Source organism: Lissotriton vulgaris, chromosome 12 (genome assembly GCF_964263255.1).
Source record: "Lissotriton vulgaris chromosome 12, aLisVul1.2, whole genome shotgun sequence".
Lineage (NCBI taxonomy): Eukaryota > Metazoa > Chordata > Amphibia > Caudata > Salamandridae > Lissotriton > Lissotriton vulgaris.
Window position 1 is genome coordinate 452,086,879 of NC_141700.1, and position 18,841 is coordinate 452,105,719.

General features: G+C 39.5%; 1 long non-coding RNA gene across 1 annotated transcript; it reads right to left on the minus strand.

Moving 5' to 3' along the window:
- Positions 1 to 3,751: 3,751 nt before the first annotated feature.
- On the minus strand, positions 3,752 to 18,301 carry LOC147676757 (uncharacterized). Its single transcript, XR_015302433.1, has 11 exons — positions 18,243 to 18,301; positions 16,792 to 16,914; positions 15,344 to 15,466; positions 13,893 to 14,015; positions 12,443 to 12,564; positions 10,993 to 11,114; positions 9,541 to 9,664; positions 8,105 to 8,226; positions 6,655 to 6,776; positions 5,204 to 5,326; positions 3,752 to 3,875 (listed from the first exon to the last, which is right to left on the minus strand). It is a non-coding gene; the product is annotated as an uncharacterized LOC147676757 (long non-coding RNA).
- Between the last annotated feature and the right edge of the window lie 540 nt (positions 18,302 to 18,841).

Genomic DNA, 18,841 nt, shown 5'->3' on the forward strand with positions numbered 1-18,841 from the left:
CTAAATAAAGTTCTAATTTCTTTCTTCGTACCATCTCATCTTTTCGTTGGGCATCCTGTCTACCCTGCAACTCATCTCATTACCAAGATAAATGTATCCTACTCCTTGTTAGGCAACAGAGTGGCTCTCATGTCAGACAACATCTTCCTTTACCTTCATGATGCCAGCTGCTTTGCAACAGAGTGGCCTTCTAGTCAGAAAACATCTTGCTTTAGCTTTATGATGTCAGACTGCTAGGCAACAGAATGGCACCTCATGTCAGACAACTTCTTGCTTTAGCTTTATGATGTCAGACACCCCTGGACCAATTGTCCTTGTGGAAGCTAACCACACAGGAGGATGAGATATCAGAAGTTATGCAGTAGGTTACTATCTGTATTCATGACTGCCAGCCACGTAGGAGGGGGAATGGTAAAGGAATGGGAACCAGTCGAAGCACTGTGTCCTTTTCAAAAGTGGGATTGAGGTACAAAGACAGATTAACCTTAACAACAATCCATCTTGAGTATCAGAGTCCAACATAGAGAGTGCAGGAGAAGAGGTTAGATGAGCTTCCTTCCTTGAGTATGTAACACTATTTTTCATAAGTGAGATGGTGCATTTCAGTCTCAAAGGCAGCTATTTCCTCGAATAGAACGTTGCTAGCACCAGGATCTAAAGCAGGTTTTAGTAGAGTTTGAGTCAGTCAGTCTTTTATTAACTATCATGACCAACATAATCTGATCCATATTACTTCCATCTTGACAGAAATTATATTCAGGCACAGGCTCCCACTATAAATTAGTGAGGACATTCCGATGCTATTTACATCTTTTTAATGCCTAAAAGAATGACTGGGAGTTTTACTTACCACATAAATTGGTAAAATGATGCAGTATGCCAGAAGACTTCCTTTTTTTTTTTTTGCTTCAGTCTCGGCAATTCAGAGAAACTCTGCTGTGAAACACTGCCACTGCTGGTCATTCAGTATAATCTGCAGATGGAAAAGTCCACTGTTAGTACATTTAGTATAAGCAATACAAAAAGTTTAGATTTTTATAAAGGGTAACCAGATCAATACTATGGAGTCTGTTTTATTGTGAAAATCAACAGCTCAATTAAAAAATCAAATCTCAATTTGTGTTTATAACCTCTCATACTTCTCTGCATTCCCTTGCCTCATTTGCTAACACTCTCTAAACAATTGTAGCACGTACATTGGGATATAAATCTTTTTGCCAGCCAAGTGGCAGCGCACCCTTCTTACTTCCTTTGTTTTAGGATATGGTACACCAGTAGCGATTAAGCCAGCTGGTAAGTTGAGAGAGGAAGGGTTATGCTACAGTTAACAGGAATAATAGAAACTATGAATAGCATAATTTGCATCTTCTATTCAGCCAAATCCTACCAGTGCAGCAATGGTGAAGTTGAGACTCTTATGCTCAAACCTGCGTTCATACAAATGAGTAAGTCTAAATAAAGTTCTAATTTCTTTCTTCGTACCATCTCATCTTTTCGTTGGGCATCCTGTCTACCCTGCAACTCATCTCATTACCAAGATAAATGTATCCTACTCCTTGTTAGGCAACAGAGTGGCTCTCATGTCAGACAACATCTTCCTTTACCTTCATGATGCCAGCTGCTTTGCAACAGAGTGGCCTTCTAGTCAGAAAACATCTTGCTTTAGCTTTATGATGTCAGACTGCTAGGCAACAGAATGGCACCTCATGTCAGACAACTTCTTGCTTTAGCTTTATGATGTCAGACACCCCTGGACCAATTGTCCTTGTGGAAGCTAACCACACAGGAGGATGAGATATCAGAAGTTATGCAGTAGGTTACTATCTGTATTCATGACTGCCAGCCACGTAGGAGGGGGAATGGTAAAGGAATGGGAACCAGTCGAAGCACTGTGTCCTTTTCGAAAGTGGGATTGAGGTACAAAGACAGATTAACCTTAATAACACTCCATCTTGAGTATCAGAGTCCAACATAGAGAGTGCAGGAGAAGAGGTTAGATGAGCTTCCTTCCTTGAGTATGTAACACTATTTTTCATAAGTGAGATGGTGCATTTCAGTCTCAAAGGCAGCTATTTCCTCGAATAGAACGTTGCTAGCACCAGGATCTAAAGCAGGTTTTAGTAGAGTTTGAGTCAGTCAGTCTTTTATTAACTATCATGACCAACATAATGTGATACATATTACTTCCATCTTGACAGAAATTATATTGAGGCACAGGCTCCCACTATAAATTAGTGAGGACATTCCGATGCTATTTACATCTTTTTAATGCCTAAAAGAATGACTGGGAGTTTTACTTACCACATAAATTGGTAAAATGATGCAGTATGCCAGAAGACTTCCTTTTTTTATTTTGCTTCATTCTCTGCAATTCAGAGAAACTCTGCTGTGAAACACTGCCACTGCTGGTCATTCAGTATAATCTGCAGATGGAAAAGTCCACTGTTAGTACATTTAGTATAAGCAATACAAAAAGTTTAGATTTTTATAAAGGGTAACCAGATCAATACTATGGAGTCTGTTTTATTGTGAAAATCAACAGCTTAATTAAAACATCAAATCTCAATTTGTGTTTATAACCTCTCATACTTCTCTGCGTTCCCTTGCCTCATTTGCTAACACTCTCTAAACAATTGTAGCACGTACATTGGGATATAAATCTTTTTGCCAGCCAAGTGGCAGCGCACCCTTCTTACTTCCTTTGTTTTAGGATATGGTACACCAGTAGCGATTAAGCCAGCTGGTAAGTTGAGAGAGGAAGGGTTATGCTACAGTTAACAGGAATAATAGAAACTATGAATAGCATAATTTGCATCTTCTATTCAGCCAAATCCTACCAGTGCAGCAATGGTGAAGTTGAGACTCTTATGCTCAAACCTGCGTTCATACAAATGAGTAAGTCTAAATAAAGTTCTAATTTCTTTCTTCGTACCATCTCATCTTTTCGTTGGGCATCCTGTCTACCCTGCAACTCATCTCATTACCAAGATAAATGTATCCTACTCCTTGTTAGGCAACAGAGTGGCTCTCATGTCAGACAACATCTTCCTTTACCTTCATGATGCCAGCTGCTTTGCAACAGAGTGGCCTTCTAGTCAGAAAACATCTTGCTTTAGCTTTATGATGTCAGACTGCTAGGCAACAGAATGGCACCTCATGTCAGACAACTTCTTGCTTTAGCTTTATGATGTCAGACACCCCTGGACCAATTGTCCTTGTGGAAGCTAACCACACAGGAGGATGAAATATCAGAAGGTATGCAGTAGGTTACTATCTGTATTCATGACTGCCAGCCACGTAAGAGGGGGAATGGTAAAGGAATGGGAACCAGTCGAAGCACTGTGTCCTTTTCGAAAGTGGGATTGAGGTACAAAGACAGATTAACCTTAACAACACTCCATCTTGAGTATCAGAGTCCAACATAGAGAGTGCAGGAGAAGAGGTTAGATGAGCTTCCTTCCTTGAGTATGTAACACTATTTTTCATAAGTGAGATGGTGCATTTCAGTCTCAAAGGCAGCTATTTCCTCGAATAGAACGTTGCTAGCACCAGGATCTAAAGCAGGTTTTAGTAGAGTTTGAGTCAGTCAGTCTTTTATTAACTATCATGACCAACATAATGTGATCCATATTACTTCCATCTTGACAGAAATTATATTCAGGCACAGGCTCCCACTATAAATTAGTGAGGACATTCCGATGCTATTTACATCTTTTTAATGCCTAAAAGAATGACTGGGAGTTTTACTTACCACATAAATTGGTAAAATGATGCAGTATGCCAGAAGACTTCCTGTTTTTTTTTTTTGCTTCAGTCTCGGCAATTCAGAGAAACTCTGCTGTGAAACACTGCCAGTGCTGGTCATTTAGTATAATCTGCAGATGGAAAAGTCCACTGTTAGTACATTTAGTATAAGCAATACAAAAAGTTTAGATTTTTATAAAGGGTAACCAGATCAATACTATGGAGTCTGTTTTATTGTGAAAATCAACAGCTCAATTAAAAAATTTAATCTCAATTTGTGTTTATAACCTCTCATACTTCTGTGCATTCCCTTGCCTCATTTGCTAACACTCTCTAAACAATTGTAGCACGTACATTGGGATATAAATCTTTTTGCCAGCCAAGTGGCAGCGCACCCTTCTTACTTCCTTTGTTTTAGGATATGGTACACCAGTAGCGATTAAGCCAGCTGGTAAGTTGAGAGAGGAAGGGTTATGCTACAGTTAACAGGAATAATAGAAACTATGAATAGCATAATTTGCATCTTCTATTCAGCCAAATCCTACCAGTGCAGCAATGGTGAAGTTGAGACTCTTATGCTCAAACCTGCGTTCATACAAATGAGTAAGTCTAAATAAAGTTCTAATTTCTTTCTTCGTACCATCTCATCTTTTCGTTGGGCATCCTGTCTACCCTGCAACTCATCTCATTACCAAGATAAATGTATCCTACTCCTTGTTAGGCAACAGAGTGGCTCTCATGTCAGACAACATCTTCCTTTACCTTCATGATGCCAGCTGCTTTGCAACAGAGTGGCCTTCTAGTCAGAAAACATCTTGCTTTAGCTTTATGATGTCAGACTGCTAGGCAACAGAATGGCACCTCATGTCAGACAACTTCTTGCTTTAGCTTTATGATGTCAGACACCCCTGGACCAATTGTCCTTGTGGAAGCTAACCACACAGGAGGATGAGATATCAGAAGTTATGCAGTAGGTTACTATCTGTATTCATGACTGCCAGCCACGTAAGAGGGGGAATGGTAAAAGAATGGGAACCAGTCGAAGCACTGTGTCCTTTTCGAAAGTGGGATTGAGGTACAAAGACAGATTAACCTTAACAACACTCCATCTTGAGTATCAGAGTCCAACATAGAGAGTGCAGGAGAAGAGGTTAGATGAGCTTCCTTCCTTGAGTATGTAACACTATTTTTCATCAGTGAGATGGTGCATTTCAGTCTCAAAGGCAGCTATTTCCTCGAATAGAACGTTGCTAGCACCAGGATCTAAAGCAGGTTTTAGTAGAGTTTGAGTCAGTCAGTCTTTTATTAACTATCATGACCAACATAATGTGATCCATATTACTTCCATCTTGACAGAAATTATATTCAGGCACAGGCTCCCACTATAAATTAGGGAGGACATTCCGATGCTATTTACATCTTTTTAATGCCTAAAAGAATGACTGGGAGTTTTACTTACCACATAAATTGGTAAAATGATGCAGTATGCCAGAAGACTTCCTTTTTTTTTTTTTGCTTCAGTCTCGGCAATTCAGAGAAACTCTGCTGTGAAACACTGCCACTGCTGGTCATTCAGTATAATCTGCAGATGGAAAAGTCCACTGTTAGTACATTTAGTATAAGCAATACAAAAAGTTTAGATTTTTATAAAGGGTAACCAGATCAATACTATGGAGTCTGTTTTATTGTGAAAATCAACAGCTCAATTAAAAAATCAAATCTCAATTTGTGTTTATAACCTCTCATACTTCTCTGCATTCCCTTGCCTCATTTGCTAACACTCTCTAAACAATTGTAGCACGTACATTGGGATATAAATCTTTTTGCCAGCCAAGTGGCAGCGCACCCTTCTTACTTCCTTTGTTTTAGGATATGGTACACCAGTAGCGATTAAGCCAGCTGGTAAGTTGAGAGAGGAAGGGTTATGCTACAGTTAACAGGAATAATAGAAACTATGAATAGCATAATTTGCATCTTCTATTCAGCCAAATCCTACCAGTGCAGCAATGGTGAAGTTGAGACTCTTATGCTCAAACCTGCGTTCATACAAATGAGTAAGTCTATATAAAGTTCTAATTTCTTTCTTCGTACCATCTCATCTTTTCGTTGGGCATCCTGTCTACCCTGCAACTCATCTCATTACCAAGATAAATGTATCCTACTCCTTGTTAGGCAACAGAGTGGCTCTCATGTCAGACAACATCTTCCTTTACCTTCATGATGCCAGCTGCTTTGCAACAGAGTGGCCTTCTAGTCAGAAAACATCTTGCTTTAGCTTTATGATGTCAGACTGCTAGGCAACAGAATGGCACCTCATGTCAGACAACTTCTTGCTTTAGCTTTATGATGTCAGACACCCCTGGACCAATTGTCCTTGTGGAAGCTAACCACACAGGAGGATGAGATATCAGAAGGTTTGCAGTAGGTTACTATCTGTATTCATGACTGCCAGCCACGTAGGAGGGGGAATGGTAAAGGAATGGGAACCAGTCGAAGCACTGTGTCCTTTTCGAAAGTGGGATTGAGGTACAAAGACAGATTAACCTTAACAACACTCCATCTTGAGTATCAGAGTCCAACATAGAGAGTGCAGGAGAAGAGGTTAGATGAGCTTCCTTCCTTGAGTATGTAACACTATTTTTCATCAGTGAGATGGTGCATTTCAGTCTCAAAGGCAGCTATTTCCTCGAATAGAACGTTGCTAGCACCAGGATCTAAAGCAGGTTTTAGTAGAGTTTGAGTCAGTCAGTCTTTTATTAACTATCATGACCAACATAATGTGATCCATATTACTTCCATCTTGACAGAAATGATATTCAGGCACAGGCTCCCACTATAAATTAGTGAGGACATTCCGATGCTATTTACATCTTTTTAATGCCTAAAAGAATGACTGGGAGTTTTACTTACCACATAAATTGGTAAAATGATGCAGTATGCCAGAAGACTTCCTTTTTTTTTTTTGCTTCAGTCTCGGCAATTCAGAGAAACTCTGCTGTGAAACACTGCCACTGCTGGTCATTCAGTATAATCTGCAGATGGAAAAGTCCACTGTTAGTACATTTAGTATAAGCAATACAAAAAGTTTAGATTTTTATAAAGGGTAACCAGATCAATACTATGGAGTCTGTTTTATTGTGAAAATCAACAGCTTAATTAAAACATCAAATCTCAATTTGTGTTTATAACCTCTCATACTTCTCTGCGTTCCCTTGCCTCATTTGCTAACACTCTCTAAACAATTGTAGCACGTACATTGGGATATAAATCTTTTTGCCAGCCAAGTGGCAGCGCACCCTTCTTACTTCCTTTGTTTTAGGATATGGTACACCAGTAGCGATTAAGCCAGCTGGTAAGTTGAGAGAGGAAGGGTTATGCTACAGTTAACAGGAATAATAGAAACTATGAATAGCATAATTTGCATCTTCTATTCAGCCAAATCCTACCAGTGCAGCAATGGTGAAGTTGAGACTCTTATGCTCAAACCTGCGTTCATACAAATGAGTAAGTCTAAATAAAGTTCTAATTTCTTTCTTCGTACCATCTCATCTTTTCGTTGGGCATCCTGTCTACCCTGCAACTCATCTCATTACCAAGATAAATGTATCCTACTCCTTGTTAGGCAACAGAGTGGCTCTCATGTCAGACAACATCTTCCTTTACCTTCATGATGCCAGCTGCTTTGCAACAGAGTGGCCTTCTAGTCAGAAAACATCTTGCTTTAGCTTTATGATGTCAGACTGCTAGGCAACAGAATGGCACCTCATGTCAGACAACTTCTTGCTTTAGCTTTATGATGTCAGACACCCCTGGACCAATTGTCCTTGTGGAAGCTAACCACACAGGAGGATGAGATATCAGAAGTTATGCAGTAGGTTACTATCTGTATTCATGACTGCCAGCCGCGTAAGAGGGGGAATGGTAAAAGAATGGGAACCAGTCGAAGCACTGTGTCCTTTTCGAAAGTGGGATTGAGGTACAAAGACAGATTAACCTTAACAACACTCCATCTTGAGTATCAGAGTCCAACATAGAGAGTGCAGGAGAAGAGGTTAGATGAGCTTCCTTCCTTGAGTATGTAACACTATTTTTCATCAGTGAGATGGTGCATTTCAGTCTCAAAGGCAGCTATTTCCTCGAATAGAACGTTGCTAGCACCAGGATCTAAAGCAGGTTTTAGTAGAGTTTGAGTCAGTCAGTCTTTTATTAACTATCATGACCAACATAATGTGATCCATATTACTTCCATCTTGACAGAAATTATATTCAGGCACAGGCTCCCACTATAAATTAGGGAGGACATTCCGATGCTATTTACATCTTTTTAATGCCTAAAAGAATGACTGGGAGTTTTACTTACCACATAAATTGGTAAAATGATGCAGTATGCCAGAAGACTTCCTTTTTTTTTTTTGCTTCAGTCTCGGCAATTCAGAGAAACTCTGCTGTGAAACACTGCCACTGCTGGTCATTCAGTATAATCTGCAGATGGAAAAGTCCACTGTTAGTACATTTAGTATAAGCAATACAAAAAGTTTAGATTTTTATAAAGGGTAACCAGATCAATACTATGGAGTCTGTTTTATTGTGAAAATCAACAGCTCAATTAAAAAATCAAATCTCAATTTGTGTTTATAACCTCTCATACTTCTCTGCATTCCCTTGCCTCATTTGCTAACACTCTCTAAACAATTGTAGCACGTACATTGGGATATAAATCTTTTTGCCAGCCAAGTGGCAGCGCACCCTTCTTACTTCCTTTGTTTTAGGATATGGTACACCAGTAGCGATTAAGCCAGCTGGTAAGTTGAGAGAGGAAGGGTTATGCTACAGTTAACAGGAATAATAGAAACTATGAATAGCATAATTTGCATCTTCTATTCAGCCAAATCCTACCAGTGCAGCAATGGTGAAGTTGAGACTCTTATGCTCAAACCTGCGTTCATACAAATGAGTAAGTCTATATAAAGTTCTAATTTCTTTCTTCGTACCATCTCATCTTTTCGTTGGGCATCCTGTCTACCCTGCAACTCATCTCATTACCAAGATAAATGTATCCTACTCCTTGTTAGGCAACAGAGTGGCTCTCATATCAGACAACATCTTCCTTTACCTTCATGATGCCAGCTGCTTTGCAACAGAGTGGCCTTCTAGTCAGAAAACATCTTGCTTTAGCTTTATGATAGACTGCTAGGCAACAGAATGGCACCTCATGTCAGACAACTTCTTGCTTTAGCTTTATGATGTCAGACACCCCTGGACCAATTGTCCTTGTGGAAGCTAACCACACAGGAGGATGAGATATCAGAAGGTTACTATCTGTATTCATGACTGCCAGCCACGTAGGAGGGGGAATGGTAAAGGAATGGGAACCAGTCGAAGCACTGTGTCCTTTTCGAAAGTGGGATTGAGGTACAAAGACAGATTAACCTTAACAACACTCCATCTTGAGTATCAGAGTCCAACATAGAGAGTGCACGAGAAGAGGTTAGATGAGCTTCCTTCCTTGAGTATGTAACACTATTTTTCATCAGTGAGATGGTGCATTTCAGTCTCAAAGGCAGCTATTTCCTCGAATAGAACGTTGCTAGCACCAGGATCTAAAGCAGGTTTTAGTAGAGTTTGAGTCAGTCAGTCTTTTATTAACTATCATGACCAACATAATGTGATCCATATTACTTCCATCTTGACAGAAATGATATTCAGGCACAGGCTCCCACTATAAATTAGTGAGGACATTCCGATGCTATTTACATCTTTTTAATGCCTAAAAGAATGACTGGGAGTTTTACTTACCACATAAATTGGTAAAATGATGCAGTATGCCAGAAGACTTCCTTTTTTTTTTTTTTGCTTCAGTCTCGGCAATTCAGAGAAACTCTGCTGTGAAACACTGCCACTGCTGGTCATTCAGTATAATCTGCAGATGGAAAAGTCCACTGTTAGTACATTTAGTATAAGCAATACAAAAAGTTTAGATTTTTATAAAGGGTAACCAGATCAATACTATGGAGTCTGTTTTATTGTGAAAATCAACAGCTTAATTAAAACATCAAATCTCAATTTGTGTTTATAACCTCTCATACTTCTCTGCGTTCCCTTGCCTCATTTGCTAACACTCTCTAAACAATTGTAGCACGTACATTGGGATATAAATCTTTTTGCCAGCCAAGTGGCAGCGCACCCTTCTTACTTCCTTTGTTTTAGGATATGGTACACCAGTAGCGATTAAGCCAGCTGGTAAGTTGAGAGAGGAAGGGTTATGCTACAGTTAACAGGAATAATAGAAACTATGAATAGCATAATTTGCATCTTCTATTCAGCCAAATCCTACCAGTGCAGCAATGGTGAAGTTGAGACTCTTATGCTCAAACCTGCGTTCATACAAATGAGTAAGTCTAAATAAAGTTCTAATTTCTTTCTTCGTACCATCTCATCTTTTCGTTGGGCATCCTGTCTACCCTGCAACTCATCTCATTACCAAGATAAATGTATCCTACTCCTTGTTAGGCAACAGAGTGGCTCTCATGTCAGACAACATCTTCCTTTACCTTCATGATGCCAGCTGCTTTGCAACAGAGTGGCCTTCTAGTCAGAAAACATCTTGCTTTAGCTTTATGATGTCAGACTGCTAGGCAACAGAATGGCACCTCATGTCAGACAACTTCTTGCTTTAGCTTTATGATGTCAGACACCCCTGGACCAATTGTCCTTGTGGAAGCTAACCACACAGGAGGATGAGATATCAGAAGTTATGCAGTAGGTTACTATCTGTATTCATGACTGCCAGCCACGTAGGAGGGGGAATGGTAAAGGAATGGGAACCAGTCGAAGCACTGTATCCTTTTCGAAAGTGGGATTGAGGTACAAAGACAGATTAACCTTAAGAACACTCCATCTTGAGTATCAGAGTCCAACATAGAGAGTGCAGGAGAAGAGGTTAGATGAGCTTCCTTCCTTGAGTATGTAACACTATTTTTCATAAGTGAGATGGTGCATTTCAGTCTCAAAGGCAGCTATTTCCTCGAATAGAACGTTGCTAGCACCAGGATCTAAAGCAGGTTTTAGTAGAGTTTGAGTCAGTCAGTCTTTTATTAACTATCATGACCAACATAATGTGATACATATTACTTCCATCTTGACAGAAATTATATTCAGGCACAGGCTCCCACTATAAATTAGTGAGGACATTCCGATGCTATTTACATCTTTTTAATGCCTAAAAGAATGACTGGGAGTTTTACTTACCACATAAATTGGTAAAATGATGCAGTATGCCAGAAGACTTCCTTTTTTTTTTTTGCTTCAGTCTCGGCAATTCAGAGAAACTCTGCTGTGAAACACTGCCACTGCTGGTCATTTAGTATAATCTGCAGATGGAAAAGTCCACTGTTAGTACATTTAGTATAAGCAATACAAAAAGTTTAGATTTTTATAAAGGGTAACCAGATCAATACTATGGAGTCTGTTTTATTGTGAAAATCAACAGCTCAATTAAAAAATTTAATCTCAATTTGTGTTTATAACCTCTCATACTTCTGTGCATTCCCTTGCCTCATTTGCTAACACTCTCTAAACAATTGTAGCACGTACATTGGGATATAAATCTTTTTGCCAGCCAAGTGGCAGCGCACCCTTCTTACTTCCTTTGTTTTAGGATATGGTACACCAGTAGCGATTTAGCCAGCTGGTAAGTTGAGAGAGGAAGGGTTATGCTACAGTTAACAGGAATAATAGAAACTATGAATAGCATAATTTGCATCTTCTCTTTAGCCAAATCCTACCAGTGCAGCAATGGTGAAGTTGAGACTCTTATGCTCAAACCTGCGTTCATACAAATGTGTAAGTCTAAATAAAGTTCTAATTTCTTTCTTCGTACCATCTCATCTTTTCGTTGGGCATCCTATCTACCCTGCAACTCATCTCATTACCAAGATAAATGTATCCTACTCCTTGTTAGGCAACAGAGTGGCTCTCATGTCAGACAACATCTTCCTTTACCTTCATGATGCCAGCTGCTTTGCAACAGAGTGGCCTTCTAGTCAGAAAACATCTTGCTTTAGCTTTATGATGTCAGACTGCTAGGCAACAGAATGGCACCTCATGTCAGACAACTTCTTGCTTTAGCTTTATGATGTCAGACACCCCTGGACCAATTGTCCTTGTGGAAGCTAACCACACAGGAGGATGAGATATCAGAAGTTATGCAGTAGGTTACTATCTGTATTCATGACTGCCAGCCACGTAGGAGGGGGAATGGTAAAGGAATGGGAACCAGTCGAAGCACTGTATCCTTTTCGAAAGTGGGATTGAGGTACAAAGACAGATTAACCTTAAGAACACTCCATCTTGAGTATCAGAGTCCAACATAGAGAGTGCAGGAGAAGAGGTTAGATGAGCTTCCTTCCTTGAGTATGTAACACTATTTTTCATAAGTGAGATGGTGCATTTCAGTCTCAAAGGCAGCTATTTCCTCGAATAGAACGTTGCTAGCACCAGGATCTAAAGCAGGTTTTAGTAGAGTTTGAGTCAGTCAGTCTTTTATTAACTATCATGACCAACATAATGTGATACATATTACTTCCATCTTGACAGAAATTATATTCAGGCACAGGCTCCCACTATAAATTAGTGAGGACATTCCGATGCTATTTACATCTTTTTAATGCCTAAAAGAATGACTGGGAGTTTTACTTACCACATAAATTGGTAAAATGATGCAGTATGCCAGAAGACTTCCTTTTTTTTTTTTGCTTCAGTCTCGGCAATTCAGAGAAACTCTGCTGTGAAACACTGCCACTGCTGGTCATTTAGTATAATCTGCAGATGGAAAAGTCCACTGTTAGTACATTTAGTATAAGCAATACAAAAAGTTTAGATTTTTATAAAGGGTAACCAGATCAATACTATGGAGTCTGTTTTATTGTGAAAATCAACAGCTCAATTAAAAAATTTAATCTCAATTTGTGTTTATAACCTCTCATACTTCTGTGCATTCCCTTGCCTCATTTGCTAACACTCTCTAAACAATTGTAGCACGTACATTGGGATATAAATCTTTTTGCCAGCCAAGTGGCAGCGCACCCTTCTTACTTCCTTTGTTTTAGGATATGGTACACCAGTAGCGATTTAGCCAGCTGGTAAGTTGAGAGAGGAAGGGTTATGCTACAGTTAACAGGAATAATAGAAACTATGAATAGCATAATTTGCATCTTCTCTTTAGCCAAATATTACCAGTGCAGCAATGGTGAAGTTGAGACTCTTATGCTCAAACCTGCGTTCATACAAATGTGTAAGTCTAAATAAAGTTTTAATTTCTTTCTTCGTACCATCTCATCTTTTCGTTGGGCATCCTGTCTACCCTGCAACTCATCTCATTACCAAGATAAATGTATCCTACTCCTTGTTAGGCAACAGAGTGGCTCTCATGTCAGACAACATCTTCCTTTACCTTCATGATGCCAGCTGCTTTGCAACAGAGTGGCCTTCTAGTCAGAAAACATCTTGCTTTAGCTTTATGATGTCAGACTGCTAGGCAACAGAATGGCACCTCATGTCAGACAACTTCTTGCTTTAGCTTTATGATGTCAGACACCCCTGGACCAATTGTCCTTGTGGAAGCTAACCACACAGGAGGATGAGATATCAGAAGGTTTGCAGTAGGTTACTATCTGTATTCATGACTGCCAGCCACGTAGGAGGGGGAATGGTAAAGGAATGGGAACCAGTCGAAGCACTGTGTCCTTTTCGAAAGTGGGATTGAGGTACAAAGACAGATTAACCTTAACAACACTCCATCTTGAGTATCAGAGTCCAACATAGAGAGTGCAGGAGAAGAGGTTAGATGAGCTTCCTTCCTTGAGTATGTAACACTATTTTTCATAAGTGAGATGGTGCATTTCAGTCTCAAAGGCAGCTATTTCCTCGAATAGAACGTTGCTAGCACCAGGATCTAAAGCAGGTTTTAGTAGAGTTTGAGTCAGTCAGTCTTTTATTAACTATCATGACCAACATAATGTGATACATATTACTTCCATCTTGACAGAAATTATATTCAGGCACAGGCTCCCACTATAAATTAGTGAGGACATTCCGATGCTATTTACATCTTTTTAATGCCTAAAAGAATGACTGGGAGTTTTACTTACCACATAAATTGGTAAAATGATGCAGTATGCCAGAAGACTTCCTTTTTTTTTTTTTGCTTCAGTCTCGGCAATTCAGAGAAACTCTGCTGTGAAACACTGCCACTGCTGGTCATTTAGTATAATCTGCAGATGGAAAAGTCCACTGTTAGTACATTTAGTATAAGCAATACAAAAAGTTTAGATTTTTATAAAGGGTAACCAGATCAATACTATGGAGTCTGTTTTATTGTGAAAATCAACAGCTCAATTAAAAAATGTAATCTCAATTTGTGTTTATAACCGCTCATACTTCTGTGCATTCCCTTGCCTCATTTGCTAACACTCTCTAAACAATTGTAGCACGTACATTGGGATATAAATCTTTTTGCCAGCCAAGTGGCAGCGCACCCTTCTTACTTCCTTTGTTTTAGGATATGGTACACCAGTAGCGATTTAGCCAGCTGGTAAGTTGAGAGAGGAAGGGTTATGCTACAGTTAACAGGAATAATAGAAACTATGAATAGCATAATTTGCATCTTCTCTTTAGCCAAATCCTACCAGTGCAGCAATGGTGAAGTTGAGACTCTTATGCTCAAACCTGCGTTCATACAAATGTGTAAGTCTAAATAAAGTTTTAATTTCTTTCTTCGTACCATCTCATCTTTTCGTTGGGCATCCTGTCTACCCTGCAACTCATCTCATTACCAAGATAAATGTATCCTACTCCTTGTTAGGCAACAGAGTGGCTCTCATGTCAGACAACATCTTCCTTTACCTTCATGATGCCAGCTGCTTTGCAACAGAGTGGCCTTCTAGTCAGAAAACATCTTGCTTTAGCTTTATGATGTCAGACTGCTAGGCAACAGAATGGCACCTCATGTCAGACAACTTCTTGCTTTAGCTTTATGATGTCAGACACCCCTGGACCAATTGTCCTTGTGGAAGCTAACCACACAGGAGGATGAAATATCAGAAGGTATGCAGTAGGTTACTATCTGTATTCATGACTGCCAGCCACGTAGGAGGGGGAATGGTAAAGGAATGGGAACCAGTCGAAGCACTGTGTCCTTTTCGAAAGTGGGATTGAGGTACAAAGACAGATTAACCTTAACAACACTCCATCTTGAGTATCAGAGTCCAACATAGAGAGTGCAGGAGAAGAGGTTAGATGAGCTTCCTTCCTTGAGTATGTAACACTATTTTTCATCAGTGAGATGGTGCATTTCAGTCTCAAAGGCAGCTATTTCCTCGAATAGAACGTTGCTAGCACCAGGATCTAAAGCAGGTTTTAGTAGAGTTTGAGTCAGTCAGTCTTTTATTAACTATCATGACCAACATAATGTGATCCATATTACTTCCATCTTGACAGAAATTATATTCAGGCACAGGCTCCCACTATAAATTAGTGAGGACATTCCGATGCTATTTACATCTTTTTAATGCCTAAAAGAATGACTGGGAGTTTTACTTACCACATAAATTGGTAAAATGATGCAGTATGCCAGAAGACTTCCTTTTTTTTTTTTTGCTTCAGTCTCGGCAATTCAGAGAAACTCTGCTGTGAAACACTGCCACTGCTGGTCATTCAGTATAATCTGCAGATGGAAAAGTCCACTGTTAGTACATTTAGTATAAGCAATACAAAAAGTTTAGATTTTTATAAAGGGTAACCAGATCAATACTATGGAGTCTGTTTTATTGTGAAAATCAACAGCTCAATTAAAAAATCAAATCTCAATTTGTGTTTATAACCTCTCATACTTCTCTGCATTCCCTTGCCTCATTTGCTAACACTCTCTAAACAATTGTAGCACGTACATTGGGATATAAATCTTTTTGCCAGCCAAGTGGCAGCGCACCCTTCTTACTTCCTTTGTTTTAGGATATGGTACACCAGTAGCGATTAAGCCAGCTGGTAAGTTGAGAGAGGAAGGGTTATGCTACAGTTAACAGGAATAATAGAAACTATGAATAGCATAATTTGCATCTTCTATTCAGCCAAATCCTACCAGTGCAGCAATGGTGAAGTTGAGACTCTTATGCTCAAACCTGCGTTCATACAAATGAGTAAGTCTATATAAAGTTCTAATTTCTTTCTTCGTACCATCTCATCTTTTCGTTGGGCATCCTGTCTACCCTGCAACTCATCTCATTACCAAGATAAATGTATCCTACTCCTTGTTAGGCAACAGAGTGGCTCTCATGTCAGACAACATCTTCCTTTACCTTCATGATGCCAGCTGCTTTGCAACAGAGTGGCCTTCTAGTCAGAAAACATCTTGCTTTAGCTTTATGATAGACTGCTAGGCAACAGAATGGCACCTCATGTCAGACAACTTCTTGCTTTAGCTTTATGATGTCAGACACCCCTGGACCAATTGTCCTTGTGGAAGCTAACCACACAGGAGGATGAGATATCAGAAGGTTTGCAGTAGGTTACTATCTGTATTCATGACTGCCAGCCACGTAGGAGGGGGAATGGTAAAGGAATGGGAACCAGTCGAAGCACTGTGTCCTTTTCGAAAGTGGGATTGAGGTACAAAGACAGATTAACCTTAACAACACTCCATCTTGAGTATCAGAGTCCAACATAGAGAGTGCAGGAGAAGAGGTTAGATGAGCTTCCTTCCTTGAGTATGTAACACTATTTTTCATCAGTGAGATGGTGCATTTCAGTCTCAAAGGCAGCTATTTCCTCGAATAGAACGTTGCTAGCACCAGGATCTAAAGCAGGTTTTAGTAGAGTTTGAGTCAGTCAGTCTTTTATTAACTATCATGACCAACATAATGTGATCCATATTACTTCCATCTTGACAGAAATTATATTCAGGCACAGGCTCCCACTATAAATTAGTGAGGACATTCCGATGCTATTTACATCTTTTTAATGCCTAAAAGAATGACTGGGAGTTTTACTTACCACATAAATTGGTAAAATGATGCAGTATGCCAGAAGACTTCCTTTTTTTTTTTTTGCTTCAGTCTCGGCAATTCAGAGAAACTCTGCTGTGAAACACTGCCACTGCTGGTCATTCAGTATAATCTGCAGATGGAAAAGTCCACTGTTAGTACATTTAGTATAAGCAATACAAAAAGTTTAGATTTTTATAAAGGGTAACCAGATCAATACTATGGAGTCTGTTTTATTGTGAAAATCAACAGCTTAATTAAAACATCAAATCTCAATTTGTGTTTATAACCTCTCATACTTCTCTGCGTTCCCTTGCCTCATTTGCTAACACTCTCTAAACAATTGTAGCACGTACATTGGGATATAAATCTTTTTGCCAGCCAAGTGGCAGCGCACCCTTCTTACTTCCTTTGTTTTAGGATATGGTACACCAGTAGCGATTAAGCCAGCTGGTAAGTTGAGAGAGGAAGGGTTATGCTACAGTTAACAGGAATAATAGAAACTATGAATAGCATAATTTGCATCTTCTATTCAGCCAAATCCTACCAGTGCAGCAATGGTGAAGTTGAGACTCTTATGCTCAAACCTGCGTTCATACAAATGAGTAAGTCTAAATAAAGTTCTAATTTCTTTCTTCGTACCATCTCATCTTTTCGTTGGGCATCCTGTCTACCCTGCAACTCATCTCATTACCAAGATAAATGTATCCTACTCCTTGTTAGGCAACAGAGTGGCTCTCATGTCAGACAACATCTTCCTTTACCTTCATGATGCCAGCTGCTTTGCAACAGAGTGGCCTTCTAGTCAGAAAACATCTTGCTTTAGCTTTATGATGTCAGACTGCTAGGCAACAGAATGGCACCTCATGTCAGACAACTTCTTGCTTTAGCTTTATGATGTCAGACACCCCTGGACCAATTGTCCTTGTGGAAGCTAACCCCACAGGAGGATGAGATATCAGAAGTTACGCAGTAGGTTACTATCTGTATTCATGACTGCCAGCCACGTAGGAGGGGGAATGGTAAAGGAATGGGAACCAGTCGAAGCACTGTGTCCTTTTCGAAAGTGGGATTGAGGTACAAAGACAGATTAACCTTAACAACAATCCATCTTGAGTGTCAGAGTCCAACATACAGAGTGCAGGAGAAGAGGTTAGATGAGCTTCCTTCCTTGAGTATGTAACACTATTTTTCATAAGTGAGATGGTGCATTTCAGTCTCAAAGGCAGCTATTTCCTCGAATAGAACGTTGCTAGCACCAGGATCTAAAGCAGGTTTTAGTAGAGTTTGAGTCAGTCAGTCTTTTATTAACTATCATGACCAACATAATGTGATCCATATTACTTCCATCTTGACAGAAATTATATTCAGGCACAGGCTCCCACTATAAATTAGTGAGGACATTCCGATGCTATTTACATCTTTTTAATGCCTAAAAGAATGACTGGGAGTTTTACTTACCACATAAATTGGTAAAATGATGCAGTATGCCAGAAGACTTCCTTTTTTTTTTTTTGCTTGTGTCTCGGCAATTCAGAGAAACTCTGCTGTGAAACACTGCCACTGCTGGTCATTCAGTATAATCTGCAGATGGAAAAGTCCACTGTTAGTACATTTAGTATAAGCAATACAAAAAGTTTAGATTTTTATAAAGGGTAACCAGATCAATACTATGGAGTCTGTTTTATTGTGAAAATCAACAGCTCAATTAAAAAATCAAATCTCAATTTGTGTTTATAACCTCTCATACTTCTCTGCCTTCCCTTGCCTCATTTGCTAACACTCTCTAAACAATTGTAGCACGTACATTGGGATATAAATCTTTTTGCCAGCCAAGTGGCAGCGCACCCTTCTTACTTCCTTTGTTTTAGGATATGGTACACCAGTAGCGATTAAGCCAGCTGGTAAGTTGAGAGAGGAAGGGTTATGCTACAGTTAACAGGAATAATAGAAACTATGAATAGCATAATTTGCATCTTCTATTCAGCCAAATCCTACCAGTGCAGCAATGGTGAAGTTGAGACTCTTATGCTCAAACCTGCGTTCATACAAATGAGTAA